This window comes from Macaca nemestrina, chromosome 2 (assembly GCF_043159975.1).
Source record: "Macaca nemestrina isolate mMacNem1 chromosome 2, mMacNem.hap1, whole genome shotgun sequence".
In the NCBI taxonomy this organism is placed as follows: Eukaryota; Metazoa; Chordata; class Mammalia; order Primates; family Cercopithecidae; genus Macaca; species Macaca nemestrina.
The window spans coordinates 107,935,239-107,951,851 of record NC_092126.1 but is presented as its reverse complement, the minus strand read 5'-3'; the positions used below and the strand labels follow the sequence as shown (position 1 = coordinate 107,951,851).

General features: G+C 42.4%; 1 protein-coding gene across 4 annotated transcripts in view; it reads right to left on the bottom strand.

Moving 5' to 3' along the window:
• The window catches only part of LOC105480311 (zinc finger protein 197), a 61,900-nt gene extending 54,643 nt beyond the window's left edge, over nucleotides 1-7,257 (bottom strand). For all 4 annotated transcript variants that reach the window (XM_024792412.2, XM_024792410.2, XM_071091530.1 and 1 more), the window contains exon 1: nucleotides 7,148-7,257. The gene's annotated coding sequence lies outside the window, so the exon portion shown is untranslated. The remainder of the gene's footprint in view (nucleotides 1-7,147) is intronic.
• Between the last annotated feature and the right edge of the window lie 9,356 nt (nucleotides 7,258-16,613).

Below are 16,613 nucleotides of genomic sequence, written 5' to 3'. Positions count from 1 at the left end.
GGGATTACAGGCGCCCACCACCACGCCCAGGTAATTTTTTGTATTTTTAGTAGAGATGCGGTTTCACTATGTTGGCCAGGCTGTCTTGAACTCCTGACCTCAGGCAATCCACCTGCCTCAGCCTCCCAAAGTGCTGGGATTACAGGCGTGAGCCACTGCACCCAGCTCAGAGCCATCTAACTCCTAATGGCAGGCTCAACTATAATCTGGCCCTAGAAAAAGTGAACTGAAAGATGACTGAACTTTAGATCAGTTTGGCTTTTAGTTCTTGCTAACCTATTCCCCTAGTACTAGTGATACTGTAGTTAGTATGTAAAAGGTGCTCAAAATGGTTTTATAGAATAGCAACTAGGATTCTGTCTTAGGTTGTAAGTAGGTTGTACTTACTTACCTTTTGCTCAAGGTCCAGGTACTAGATCCCAGTTTACATCCTTGCATGTAAGCCCTATCTTGTTAAGTGGTGACACAATTCTTCCAATATTAAGCCTAGTCACATCACAGCCTACTTCACAGGGGCTGGCCTGTAGCTGGATCCAGTTTTATATGCAAGTTTAGTCTGTCTGCTTTTCACCATGCTGTCACTCTGACAGACTGAGACTACTTAAGGGGTGAATCTGAGAGTCTAAATTGGGAAAGAAGGTTAGTTAAAGCATGGCAGACGAAACTCTGATAGGACCTTGCATGGCATAATAGTAAAGTATTTAAGGATGGCAAAAGCATCAGAGTAGGGGCAGCATAACCAAGAGATGCCAATACATGAAACCAAACATCAGAATAAGCAGGGATTTCCCAACTGGTTTGATGTGAAACTCTGGACATACAGGTAACCATGGCAGACCTTAGAGGGAGTTGGGATGTAAAATAAAGCAAAAAGATAACTACATGATACTAACACATGACTAATTTTCCTTACTATGGTCCTTTATAGACTTGCCCATATGTATATTGTCAGACAATTAAATATATGGTAGATATTATTTTGCATCCTACTTCTTGTAGTTCATTTATTTTTTAGTTGATAAAAAAGTATATATATATTTATGGCATACAACATGTTTTGATAAATGTTTACACGTGGAACAGGTAAATCAAGCTAATTAACATATCCATTACTTCACATACTTATTATTTTTTTGTGGTAAGAACATTTAAAATCTTTCTTAGCACTTTTCAAGTCTAAATATGTTGATATTAACTATAATTAACCATGTTATACAATAGATTTCCTGAAATTATTCCTCCTAATAGAAGTTTTGTATCCTTTGATCAACATCTCCCTAATCACTCACTGCCTCACTTTTTTTTTTTTTTTTTTTTTTTTTTGAGACGGAGTCTCGCTCTGTCACCCAGGCTAGAGTACAGTGGTGCAATCTCAGCTCACTACAACCTCCACTTCCTGGGTTCAAGCAATTCTCCCTACCTCAGCCTCCTGAGTAGCTGGGATTACAGGCATCTGCCACCGCACCTGGCTAGTTTTTGTATTTTTCAAGTAGAAATGGGGTTTTGCCATGTTGGCCAGGCTGGTCTTGAACTCCTGACCTCAGGTGATCCGCCTGCCTTGGCCTCCCAAAGTGCTGGGATTACAGGCGTGAGCCACTGCGCCCAGCCTTCACTTAATTTTTATGCATATTTTTCCACATTGCTATTTAATCTTCATATGATCAGTGAATTCCTTGTAATTTCCTTCCATTTTGCTAGTGTTGGACATTTCTGTTGTTCCTCGAAGTTAACTACTATCAATAATGCTATCGTAATCTCTTTATACACACAAAATTTCCTTCCTATTAAAATATGTTCCTAGGACAAAAGTTCTACAAATGAGTTAATTGGGTCAGAAGGAGTGCAACTGTTGTGCAGTATTGCTTGTTGCTATTCAAAAAAGTTTGATGGGCTGAGCACGGTGGCACACATCTGTAATCCCAGTACTTTGCAAGGCTAAGATGGGAGAATTGCTTGGGCTCAAAATTTTGAGACCAGCCAGGGTAAGACAGGGAGACTACATCTCTACAAAAAATTTAAAAATTAGTTAGGCATGATGGTGTGCACCTGTAGTCTCAGTTACTCAGGGGGCTGAGGTGGGAGGATTGCTTGAGCCCAGGAGGTCCAGGCTGCAGTAAGCCCTGATTATGCCACTGCACTTCAGCCTAGGTAAAAGAGCAAGACTTTGTCTCAAAAAAAAAAAAAAAGTTTGACCAATTCTCATTGTCCCATAGATTTCTGATAAATGGAGTCACACTTTCTGGAGAAGGGAAATAGCAAATGGTGGTACTCAAGACTGGCAAAAAGATAACTGCACATATTCAAGTTCACATCTCAGAAGTGCAGGTGGCCACGGATTCTATTCACAGGCACATACACACAAACCCATGCCCAAGATATGAGGGATAGGATGAGAGAATGGTGAGGCAGGGTGGATTCTTGCCAGGATCCTGGGCTCACCCACATTCAGCTGCTGCTACTTCTCCTAATCATAAAGGATGAAGCAAGTGGAGAAAACAGTGCAAAGCCAGGGGACTGCAATGCAGAGCAGGAGAACAAGTGAACTCACCTTCAAAGTTCTGTGAGAAAGTTGATAGTTTTTTCTGAATTTCTTTTCAATTTCTAATCTTCTCTGGAACTTCTCTTTTCTTCATACATTTCTTAAACTCATAACTAATGAGCACCTTACTCTGTATCTATCCCTGTTCTGGGTCTAACACAGGGAAAATGTAAAGAAGCATTGTTACGGACTGAATGTTTGTGTCCCCCTAACATTTGCATGTTAAAGCTCTAATCCCCAGTGTGACTGTATTTGGAGACGGGGCCTCTAAGGAGATAATTAAGGTTACATGAGGTCATAAGGGTGGGCCCTGATCCATCAAAATTAGTGAGTTTATAAAAAGAAACACAAAAAAGCTCTCTCACATGCTCTCCCTCTCTCCACACACATGCACACTAAGGCCATGAGAATACATAGCAAAAAGATGGCCAGCTACAAGCCAGAATGAGAGCCCTCTACCAGAAACCGAAATGACGAGGCACGTGGATCTCACACTTCTAGGCTCCAGAACTGTGAGAAAATAAGTTTTTGTTGTTTAAGCCACTCGGTTTATGGCATTTTGTTATGGTAACCCAAACAGACTAATACAAGCATGAAATATCATACTCCCTTTAAAGAGCTTACAATGGAGTAGTATGGCAAAACAATAAGAGAGCAAATTCAAATTTACAATTTACGCAAGCAGGAGATGAAGGGGACTAGGGGAGGGAGGGAGCAATTACCAAGGCATGGAATGATGGAGAAAAGCATTTTAAAAAGGCAGAATTTAGGCTGAGCCCTGGAGAATAAGCAGTGTTTTCTCAAAATAAATAAATAAAAATAAAAAGGCACAGAGTTGATATACATGAAAATAATATTATATGAGCTTCATGTAGGCAGGGATTTTGTCCACCCTGCTTACCCTGTATTCCTAGCACTACAATAGTCCCAGGCACATGGTAAGTGCTCAACACTTGTTGTTGGAATGAACAAAATAAGAAAGAATCAAGCTGCCTGAAGTGGTTCCAACCAGAATACTGAAATTACAAGATGAAAAATATGGATATAAACTGATGGTCAAAGGGAAACCGGTTCTAAACAGAAGAGTGAAATCTATCCTTAATTTTCTTTCTCCATTCTATATTCTTTTTTTCTACCTTGCTATTTTCCACTCTTGTTATTTTCCTTCTTTTTCTCACTTAACAATATAGTTTTTCAAGCATTACCATGCACTTCCCCTAGTTCCCACAGTTCCTCTCCTACCACCTCCCAGAACATTCACGTTTCTCTCAGCTTAATGAAATGGAAAACAGAGGAGACAGGCAGCTGGGATAACCCATGGGGAGTAAATTGAGGGAAATAGAAAGTAAAGAATCCAAGAGATGTCAAGTAGGGCAATCTTACATCCTGGTTTTCCCAGAATAGTGCTAGTTTAGGCCTACTATCCCTGCATATTTAATAGTGGCCCCCTTAACTCACAAAAGTATCCCCGTTTGGACAATAAATTTTGCATTACCCTACCCAAAAGTGAAATTAGCAAAAGAACTCTTTAGGAAGATTAGCCCAGATGGATTAGAGGGGGTTAAAAAGAAAAAAGGAAGGGAAATGAATTAGGAGACAACACTAGGAATGCAGTACGAGTGAACACTGGAGGGTCTGGCACGTTGTAGGTACCCAATACATGTTTTTGAATGAATGAACAAATGAAGAAGATAGCAAGATCCTAATCCAAGATGAGAGAACAGAGAACAATGAAGTCTAGCTATTTTCAGGAACGCATCCACATGTATAATGCACACATCCATATATCCTTTGAATACAGAGGATGGACTGAAGGAAACAATCCAAGGTTATCAGATCGATGTCTGAATACCAAGAATGGTAGCGTCACTAAGCAAGATAGGGACACACAGAAACATTTTAGACAAGGGGAAGAGGAATATATCACGAAGGCAAATTTGAGAATGATAAGACAGAAAGGACAGAGGAAGTCATGAAAATGTATAAACTTACTGAGGGCTGGGCACAGTGGCTCACTTCTATAATCCCAGCACTCAGGTAGGGTGAGGTGGGAGGTCTGCCTGAGCCCAGGTGTTTGATCAGCCTGGGTAAAAAAATTTTAAAAAGTGAGCCAGGTGTGGTGGCACATGCCTGTGGTCCCAGCTACTGCTGAGGGAGGTTGAGGCTGCAGTGAGCCATGATCACGCCACCACACTCCAGCCTGGCAGACAGTGAGACCTTGCCTCAAAATAAATAAATACATTTAAAAAATAAAAAACAGATAATCTTACTGAGAAAGGGATTTGGGTTAGAAGAGTGATATCATTTAGATGTTCCCTCCAAATCTCACATTGAAATGTAATCTTTTATGTTGGAGGTGGGGCCTGTTGGGAGGTGACTGGATCATGGGGGTAGATTTCTCATGAATGGCTTATTGCCATCCTCTTGTTTCTGCCCTTGTGATAGTGAGTGAGTTCTCGTGAGATCATGTTGTTTAAAAGTGTGTGGTATCCCTCCGCCTTGCTCTTGCTCCTACTCTCACTGTGCTCTGCCTCCTCCCATTTCACACTCCACTATGCGTAAAAGCTTCCTGAGGCCTCCCCAGAAACTGAACAGATGCTGGCACCATGCTTCCTGTACAGCCTGCAGAACCATGAATCAGTTTAAACTCTTTTCTTTACAATTTACCCAGTCACAGGTATTTCTTTTTTTTCTTTTTTCTTTTTCTTTTTTTTTCTGGGAAGAAGTTTTGCTCTTGTTGCTCAGGCTGGAGTGCAATGGTATGATCTTGGCTCACCGCAACCTCTGCCTCCTGGGTTCAAGTGATTCTCCTCCTAAGTACCTGGGATTACAGGCATGCGCCACCACGCCCAGCTAATTTTTTGTATTTTTAGTAGAGACAGGGTTTCTTCACGTTGGTCAGGCTGGTCTCGAACTCCCAACCTCAGGTGATCTGCCCGCCTCGGCCTCCCAAAGTGCTGGGGTTGCAGGCGTGAGCCACTCACCCGGCTAATATTTCTTTATAGCAACATAAGAACAATCTAACACAAAGGGGCAGGTAGGGAGAAAGAGAAATGCACAGTAATGCATTGTGAGAAAGCCCAGGGTGGTGATGGCGGAGCTGAGGAGGAAGCAGGACCAGACAGGAGATCAAAGAGGGCCAAATGAGGAGAGTTTGATCAAAAAGAAACCCGTTTGCTCCCTTCTGCCTGATTGAATAGGAAATTCCCTCAGAAATCCTGGAAGAATTCCTAGGTACTAAGGAAGTAGGGTCTTGGCTGGGGAAGTTTGGAAGGAAACATGAGGTCATGGGCTAGTAGGACACTAGGGGTATCTGTACAGTTGTACAGAAAAGCAAAATCTCAGATAGCCAGTGAATGTATGAGGACTGATAAGGCCCTGCAGATCTCTAACCCACAAATCTCTGAGAATGGTAGGTAAGTTTTCTAATCCTAGGACCACCATCCATTTCAGGCTGTGACAAATACATAAAGGGTAGAGTCCTACTGAGACAGAGAGAGAGAGAAAGAGAGAGAGAGAGAGAGGCTTTACTTGGAGGCTGTTTTCCTTTAATTCACCAGCATCATCTGCCTGTTCAAGTCCCTCTAAGCAATGGTTACATGGTCCTTGGTTATTGATTAGGTGCAATGGAGTAAGGAATAAGAGGGAATACCTGAAAATGAATTCAAGGGATGGATAAGTGAAATGTAAACATTGAAAGAAAAAAAAGAATTAGAAGAAAATATCAAGGGACTACTTGATCTCAGGGAAAGGCCTAAGCCTCAAGCATAAAACAAAAGCTAACACCATGTGAAAAAGCTGATATATCTGACACATAAAAATTTCTGTATTCCAAAAAAATGCCACAACAAATCTATAATATAGAGTTTGCCTTATACTGGAATTGTTTGTGTGTATGTCTGTGTCCTTCCTCACACGCATACATTAAGCTCTACGCTCTCAGACAGCAGATCCCATGAGATTTGCCTGTAGCTACTACACAGTGTCTGACACAAAGAGGGCTCAGTCAGCGTTGTTTGATTTGAAATGGTAAATTAAACACGTTTAAGATTCTATCTAACACCTGGAGTGCACCTAGGGATGCTGAGAGCCAAATCCGCACATCACTACTGCCATCCCTCCTCTACGTGTTTGTCCTTGTTGTGCTTCATATTATTGGGAAACACCATAATGGTGTGTTTGCATTCTTGGTAATTCTATCTCAACAGAGCCATCCCAGGGACTAAATTCCCTAAGAGACTGACCTGGTCCCACTATTCAGAGACTCTCAGTATGTCAGAGCTGGAAGGCACCTCCCAATCTATCCAGTCTTACATCCAAATGCACGGAAGGAAAACTTGGAAATTAGAGGAAAACTGGGACTCAAATCCAAGTCCCATGACACCCAATTTTGAGTTCTACTACATCACCCTTATTCCCATCTCAAACAAAACTCTACTCCTCAAGGTCCAGAGGCCCCCTGCCCACTTCAGTGCCTTTCTCCTATTTGACAAATAACCACTGAGAAAAGCTTCCTTTCAACCCTGGTGCCCACAAGCAGGATTCCTGTGCCCAGACCAACTTCACAATCTAGGTCTCACCTGCCCAGGAGAGAATGGAATGACTCACCCATATTCCTGTGCACAGCAGCCTCAATCCAAAGAATCTGCCCAGCACAGATCTTGCCTGATCTCCTCCTTGAGTTCAGTGAAGAAGTTCCTAAGAGGGTCTTGAGTCACTGTAAACAGATATAAATGACTGAGTTCTCTGAGACCTGAACTCCAAGTGGATACTCAGGGCAGTGTCCCATCTTTGGGTAACTTCCCTTCCTATAGAACTGTGGGCAGTAAGAAGGATCATTTCCAGTGTAAAGATGAGGGAATGAAGTTTCCAGGGATTGAAGGACTTGCCCAGGGTCCTATAGCTAGTGAGTGATTAAAAAGCCTTCTGTGTCTCCAGGAAATCCTAATTCCATCACACCACAGCCTCCCCTTTTCACCCACTCCATTGATATCTAAAAGCTTCCGTATTCTCATCTAACTGCAAAATACAGTGCAGTGGAGAACTTCTTTGCAATCCAGCTTTCCACAGAAAGTCTGCACAAGGGGGATGAGAGGGAGAACTTTGCTGAGTCAAGTGTCTTTAGGAAGACAGAAAGAAACAAGGCTTTAAAAGAGCACTACAAAAAGAATGTTTCTTTTTTTCTGTTTACCCATTTCTTAGGATTACTAAGCCTCAAATATGTTTTGTGTTTCCCCCTCCAGATCCCCAGACCCTGCTTCTAACCCTTCAAGCTTGTTCCATTTCTCCCCTACCAGAATTTAGTTCTGCCCCGTACACAACCATAACTCCAGGACCTAGCACACTACTAGGTTAGTGCTCAATAAATATTTGTTGAATGAATGAATGAATGAATGAATGAATGAATGAATGAGTAACCTTGGGCAAGACTCCGTTCTCCTCTCTGGGCCCCAGGTTCCTCACTGGTAACGGAAGGGATATTGGACTGGTGATGTGAGTCAAATACTCAGGGGCTCTGGAGTCCTCCGAGAGCCTAGGCAGGACTCGACCGCTGTTACCCGGACGGCCCACTGCTTAGGAGCGGGGACACCACGGCCAGCCTGGTCCAAGCGAGCAGCTACGAGGAGTCGGAGACTAGACTCGAGACAAAGGGGCAGCAGTGAACGAGAGAAGGGGGAGGCCCACAACAACCCTTTGGCTGCCGCGCCCATCTCAGAAGTGGGCAGCCGCAGAGGAGCCCTGGCCTCCCGGCCTGCGTCTCCCACACGCTCCCAGAACCCGGCCCGACCCCCCACGTCAGGCTGTAGAGCACCCCTCACCGAAAGCGCCAGACCCACATCTTGAACAAAGCGCAGAAGGAACTGCGTCAGCAACTCCTAGCTAACTCCCAGCCTCTCCCTCCGGCCCTTCTAGGCTTCATGAGGTTTCCACATCTCTGTGCCCGCGGGTTGGAGTCCCCCCGCCCCTCAGCAGCCCCGCGCGGTCGGCCGGCGTTCTGGCCCTGCCTCCCTTCCGGGCTTTGCCCTATCATTGGATGAAAGGGCTTGGCGACTTCAGCCAATGTGAGGAGGGCCCTGGAAAGGGTGGAAGCTGGGCAGGGTGCTTGCTTAGGGCGGAAAGAGACCGAGCAACTGGGTGGCCAGGCTGAGACTCCCTGAAGTTACACCCCCAGCTCCGGTTGCTGAGCAGAGAGGTCATCTTTCCTTCCACAGATCTGGGTCATTCCGCCTCAAAGCCAGGATCAGCTATGGTTTATTGGCAGCATATGAAAAGATGTTTTGGGTGCCTACTATGTCACTCACTGTTCAGGCGCTGCGGATATCGTAGTGAAGAAAATGAACTCTCTGCCCCATTGGGTTTACATTCAAGTCAAGGGAGACAATGATAAATAAATATGCAGAACGTAGTAGTAAGGGGAGAGAGGGAGATTGTAGTGGGACTATTTTATAGATGACAGGGAGGGCAGAGACAGAAGTGGGCCATTGAAGCATGTGGCTATCTGCGGAAAGAGTATTCCCATAGTGGGCTATTAGAAGCAAATTCTTTAATCAGGAGTCGGGTGGAGAGGTGCACATTAGGACCTTGTAGACTATGATAAGGGCTTTGGATTTGCTCTGCATAACAGTTGGAGGGCTTGGGGGCAGAGGAATGACATGATCTAACTTTTTTCCCCTTACCACATATTCAAAGACGTGTAAGCTATGAGACATGAAAGAAGCCAAGAAGCCTGTTACTATAAATTCTGTGAATTCTTTGCTGTCTGTCCTTAGCCATTCTAACATAAACCTTGCATGAGTTTTGCTCTTTGACTTATATTTTTAGTTTGCATTGGCTGTCCTGTTGAGAACGGTCTGAAGGTGGGTAAGAGTAGAAGCAGGGAAATTAAGAGGCCATTACAATATTCCAGATGAGGAATGATAGTGGCTTGGACAGGCTTAGAAGTGATGGAGGTAGGGAGAAATGGTTCTGCATATATTTTGAAGGCATGGCCTGCATGATTTGCTAATAAATTGAATGTTCGTTACTGATTACTCCATGGTTATTGATCTGAGCAACTAGTATGGGATGGTCTTTTAGAAATGCAGTAGCTTGAAAGGAACAGGTTTAGGGAGAGGGATTAGTAGTTTTGTTTTGGATGTGTTAAGGTAAAGATGCCAATTAAACATCCAAGAGGAAATGCCAAACAAACAGTTGGAATAGGAGTCTGGAGTTCCGTGAAGAGATCACAGCTAAAGATGTAAATTTGGAAGTTGTCAGGACAGGATGAGACAATCTAGGGAATGATTTATCTAAGAAGGAGTCTGAGAATCAAGCTTTTGAGGTACTTCATCAATTGACAAATATTTAATATTTAATATTGTTGAATACTTAAAGTATACCAGGAGCTTTCTTCTCCATTGGCTCATGTAGGTGGCACAACTCCGCCACATTGTATAGAGATTGAAAAAGAGATTCGGACATAAGTCCTCCACAAGTTCACACCCTCAGTTATTGTGGGATGTAGAACTCAGGACACTGTGCTGAAGAGCACAAGACTATTGCCACTACATCAAGAAACTTAAAAAGAATAGGCTGGGTGTGGTGACTCACGCCTGTAATCCCACCGCTTTGGGAGGCCAAGGCAGGTGGATCACCTGAAGTCAGGAGTTCGAGACCAGCCTGGCCAACATGGTGAAACCTTGTCTCTACTAAAAAATACAAAAATTAGCTGGGCCTGGTGGCAGGTGCCTGTAATCCCAGCTACTCGGGAGCCTGAGGCAGGAGAATCACTTCAACTCAGGAGCCGGAGATTGAAGTAAGCCAAGATCGCGCCATTGTACTCCAGCCTGGGTGACAAGAACAAAACTCAGTCATACACACACACACACACACACGCATGCATGTGCACACACACAAGAATATTCATGTACATTAAGGGAACTCTGATCTTTAACTTACTTATTCTTCCCTTTCACCTACTCTTTGGGTGGGTGGGACCATTCATTCTGATTCAAGCTGCTAACCCCACATCTGGTCCTAGGGAGGAATGATTACTCCCAAAATTCTAGTCCAGTCATTCTCAAATTTTAGAGAACATAAGGGTCACTAGAATATATGTTAAAAATAGATTCCAGCCTGCCTGTATCCAGCTTCTATTGCTCTTATCCACAAGCATACTTTTTCCTACAAAAATCTATTCATTCAGTCAAGTATAATGTCACTGCTCAGAAATCAGGGTATTTTTTGTGTGTCATAATTGCCTAAATACTCAGCAATTTCCATCTTTATTATGACATCTATCTGCCAAAGAAATTCTAACTCATTTGGGTAAATGAAATAAACATCTAGCTGATCAGGCCTTTTTAAGTTTGTGGACTGTGCCATTTAAGGGGAAAAAACATTGTGATTTTAGTCAGTTGACAATTCTTAACCAGGTATAATTTCAGAAATACCCATAGGCCAGAAAGGTGGGCCATCATACGTTGCTCTCCTATTGTGTTTTCACGTAAAGCACTCACATGCCTTAAAAGGGAGTCTGCAACTCACCCTACTTGGCATCCACCTGGGTAAAGTGACCCTGTGCATATATTAGTGGAGGACTGTTATGGTTTGGTGAATAATAAATCTAAAATGTCCTATCCTGGATCAAGTACTAGCACCACTAGGTGTTTCTTGAGCCAGCTGTAATTATAACACCTTCCTGTACCCAACTGTGGCAAATTCTACTGGTCCCCATCAGGGCAGAACATGACCTGATGTTAGGGATAGGGGATTTACTTTCAATTTTTTTATAGTGCCACCATGTGCATATTCACAATGGACAAATTCACAATCTGTCCCTAACCCCTAGAGGTTTTCAGGAATGCTTGCTTTGTAGTACTCCAGAAAAAGGTCAACACCTTGACAGAACTGTCTCCGAACATGGGACAGTACTCAATCACTTGTTAACATCCACCATCTCTTGACCTTTCCTACTGGATTCAGAAGCTGAATGACCAGGGCTGGAGTTTATGACAAAGGTTTGGCTGTAGAATATTTTCATTGCATGTTTAAGAGATAAGTGAGTAAGTATACCACTCCTAGCACCTTTACCATGTGTGACCACCTAAACTGTCTCCTGGGTTTGAATTCTGTTTGACTAAAAAATATATATATTAAATTGGAAGTTCTGTAACACTGTTTACTGATACCCTTTTTCGTGGGTTCCCTCATGTACCAGAAACTATGCGTTGTATAACAAAACTTTTCCACTTCAGGAATATTTTTCAGAAATATGTGCAAAATATGGAAGCTCATGATGAATGATTTCTTGACCTCTAAAAACCAAAAATTTCTCTAACCCATATGATTTATCTGATGTCAAACAAAGTCTCTTGTGTATGATGTTTGCTACAACTGAATGGTTTTTCACATATCTTAAGAATAGGTTATCTGGGCTGGGCATGGTGGCTCACACCTGTAATCCCAGCACTTTGGGAGACCAAAGCAGCAGGGTTGCTTAAGGCCAGGGGTTCAAGTCTAGTCTAGGCAACATAGTAAGACTCCTGTCTCTATAAAAAATTTTAAAAATTAGCCAGGTGTGGTGATATGCGCCTGTAGTCCTAACTACTCAGGAGGCTGAGGTGCAAAGATCCCTTGAACCTAGGAAGTTGAGGTTGCAATAAGCCATGATCACACCACTGCACTCCAGTCTGGGTGAGAGTGAGACCCTGTCACTTAAAAAAAAAAAAAAAAAGATTTTGTTTCCAATGTGGAGTAATGACTTGTGACTGAAGGGTTTTCCACATTCAGTTCTTTCACAACCAAGCTATTTCCAATGAGACAGAGAACTTGGAAGGAGGCTCCGCTGGATAACTAGCCTGGAGGCTGAGCCAAAAAGAAAGCTAGATATAAATGCTGGCCCTGAGTGAAAAATTTTCAACCAGCTTAGCAAAATGTGAAGCTGCTTTTCTACTGCTGAAGTGCACAGTTACGTAAATTTACAACTAGCCTTCTAGCTTCAGATCTAAAGGGACAGTTTTAACAGCACCTACTTGGAATATAAAAGGAAATCCACTTTCCCTATTTGCAGACAAATATTAGGACTGCATTCATCATTCACTAATGAGGAAAAAGCAAATGCATGTGAAGGCAATGCAAAGCCTCGGCAACTTAAGGCAGTAAAAGAACATATGAAAAAAATATTCAAGAAAAATGAAATTCAAAAAGAGAAACAAAATGCACTGCCTTCAGTAATCCTGAAAGTAAACAAACAAACAAACAAACAAACAAAACTGAAAGGAAACCAAAATGTAAAACATTACACAGTTGGCCCCCTGTATTTGTGGGTTCTGCATCCACATATTCTGAGGATATGGAGGGCTGACTGTAAGGGAGCATCTGAGGGCTTCAATATCCGAGGTAGGGGCATCCTGGAACCAATTCCCTGTGGATACGGAGGAATGACTATATATGGAAAAGGAGGTCTAATTACATATACAGAACAGAGGAAAATAATCTTACAGAATACTAGGTGTAACTTTATGCCAATGTTTGACAGAATAGTAAATATGATTTCCAGATATATATTAGAAAAGTTTACACAGTAGAAAACCTGAAGAACAAAACCATTGAAAAAACCTGCAAGGATGCTAGAATAAGTCCCTCTACCCTGACACATCCAAACACCAGTAAAAAAGCGTATGTGTATATGATGTGTCATTTCTAGCTAGCCTTCAAGGAATAACTGCTATATTACACACACTCTTCCAGAGTAATAAAAGAAAAAAAACTTCCAAATTCATTTTGCACAGCCAGCAAAACATTGGCACATTGAATCTACTTCTGAACTTAAAAAAAAAAAAAAAAAAAGGCCAGGCGCAGTGGCTCACGCTGGTAATCCCAGCACTTTGTGAGGCTGAGGTGGTTGGATCACCTGAGGTTGGGAATTCGAGACCAGCCTGACCAACATGGAGAAACCCTGTCTCTACTAAAAATACAAAACTAGCCTGGCATGATGGCACATGCCTGTAATCCCAGCTACTCAGGAGGCTGAGGCAGGAGAATCGCTTGAACCTTGGAGGTGGAGGTTGCAGTGAGCCGAGATCGTGCCATTGCACTCCAGCCTGGGCAACAAGAGCGAAACTCTGTCTCTAAATAAATACATAAATAAATAAATAAAGATTTATCCCAGGAATACAAGAAAATTCAATTATTTGGGAACTTTTAGATTTTTATAACTTGATAGAACTTAGCAACTATTCCTAATAAAACTTTAATATAATATTTATTACAGTATATACTAGGTGTCAAGCACTGTTTTAAGTGCCTTACATACTAATTTAATCCTTGCAACCCTATGAAGTAGCTCCACTTTATAGATGGAAGAGCTGAGACACAAGGAAGCTAGGTGATTTTCCCACAGTTACACACCTAAAAAAGTGGTGGACATGCAGATTTTTTTTTAAGACAGGGTCTCACTCTATTGCCTAGGCTGGATTGCAGTGGTGCAATGATAGCTCACTGGAGCCATGACCTCCCAGGCTCGGGCAATACTCCTGCCTCAGCCTCCTGAGTAGCTAGGACTAAAGGCATGCACCAATACACCCAACTAATATTTTTTTATTTATTTAGGGACAGGGTCTTGACGTGTTGCCCAGGCTGGTTTCAAACTCCTGACCTCAAGTGATCCTCCTGCCTTCACCTCCCAAAGCACTGGGATTACAGGTGTGAACCACCACACCTGACTGGATCCAGAATTTGAACCTAGGTTGCTGGGCACAAACACATGGTTTTATTTTTTTCTTTTGAGATGAAGTCTTGCTCTTGTCACCCAGGCTAGAGTACAATGGTACGATCTTGGCTCACTGCAGTCTCCGCCTCCCAGGTTCAAGCAATTCTCCTCCCTCAGCCTCCCAAGTAGCTGGGATTACAGGTGCCTACCACAACACCCAGCTAATTTTTGTATTTTTAATACAGACAGGGTTTTGCCATGTTGGCCAGGCTGGTCTCGAACTCCTGACCTCAAGTGATCTGCCCGCCTCAGCCTCCCAAAGTGCTGGGATTACAGGCACATGCCACCGTGCCCAGCCCAAATCTGTGTTGTTAACCACTATATTACCCTGCTTCCTCTAGAAATAAGATTAGAAGGAAACTTCCTAAATGCAACAGAATATTTATCAATCTCCAACAATGACTGCAAATGAAAATGTGAAATACTAAAAACATCCCTCCTGGGATTTAAGAACAAGACATAGAAGACCTGTTATCTACTACTCAACATTTCTGGAAGTTCTTGCTAATGCACAACATAAGTGGCATAAGAATGAAAATAAGGCCAGCTCATACCTGTAATCTTAGCACTTTGGTAGGCCAAGACAGGCGGATCACTTGAGCCCAGGAGTTTGAGACCAGCCTGGGCAACATGGTGAAAACTCATCTCTACAAAAAATACCAAAAGATTAGCTGGGCATGGTGGCATGTGCCTGTAGTCCCAGCTGCTTGGGAGGCTGAAGTGGGAGAATCACCAGAGCCTGGAAAATTGAGGCTGCAGTGAGCCATGATCACAGCACTGTATTCCAGCCTGGGCAAGGAAGTGAGACCCTGTCTCCAAGAAAAAAAAAGAAAATTTAAAGCTAAAGGAGCCATTAATTTATTATATACCTAGAAAATGAAACCGAAAAATAATTAAAACTAAAAATAATTCAGCAACATAACCATCCAGATTAAAATTTTTAAAATTAAAGTTTATACTAGCAATAACCAATGTAAATTGAGGTATGGCTTTCAAATGCAGCCAATTTTCCTCCATCCAAAAGTCTGAGGCTCTTAAGGATGTCAAGGCAATGTTTAATGACAACTACACCACATTGGTGTAGTATTCCCTATATCTACTCTTTTTTTTCCCTACTATTCCCACCTTAGTTATGAATAGTGCAGGTTCCCAACCTCTAAAGTGTTAGTGTGGTAGGCGATGAGCAGACAAGAACCAGAAGGTAAAACTGCAACATCCAATAAGCAGGATCATTCTATTGAAGACTTAACCAGAAATGTCCAGCTCAGGGTGGAGGGCTGGACCTATGTTCTCATATAGGGTTGGGCTTGTCCCTGGGATCTGGGAGCTTCCAAACTAAAACAATGAAAAAGTCCTATCTGCATATCTTCTAAAGGAAAACGGAAACACATACTAAACATATCATTGAAAACAAATCTAAAATATATATTCATAAGTGGCAAATTTTCAGTTCTGTCCTGGGTTCAATGTTTTCAGGACTCCTATTCTTTCTAAACTTGCCTGAGATATCGCCCTAGAATCACATCTAATCTTATTTTCTTATGCCTCAACTCCACTCTTTCTTCTTTGTTAAAACATACACCACACCTCAAAAAATCTCCCTTCCAGATTATATAACTCACATGGTTCCTCTAGCCTCCTCCTCTACTCTGTCACACTGTGGATCCTGTAAACCTGTTAAGTTTAGGGGATGGAAAGAGAAGGGGCTGGACACCAGAGAGAAAGGTCCCCCAGATCTGGGACATATTGCAAGGGTGGAAGGGAAAAGTTGTTCAAGCTCATGAACTGACATGTGATGGCAGAAGAAGAGGAAATCTCCTGAGATTTCTTTTCTTATGTCTTCGGGGAATGAAAGATGGTCCAGAAGACAATTATGATAATTAAAGGTACAGCTCTCATCTTTAAATTAAGATGGCAGTTGTAGGTAGATAGAACTAGTTGATAAGGAAAACAGATTACTGTGAATCTATTATCCTGCCACAAGTCTAGTCATAGTGAATTCCAAGCATCAGGGAATGTGGCTAGCTGGATTTTCAATAATCTATACCACTGCTATGAAAGTCAAGTCTTCTGTGCAGTAAATTTTGACACAGTTCTTAATCTGTTGATTTAGGAAGCAGTGTACAGTTAGCAAATTCAGAACTAGACTCAGCACGGAGGGAAAGTCCATATCAGTGGGATATGATTGCCCAACCCAATACCTAGATACACACACATTCACACACACTCTCTCTCTCTTTCACATACATACACACACACACACACACACACAAATCCATTTGCATTTTGAGGATGAAGTAACAGTAGTAAGACTTCGAGGAG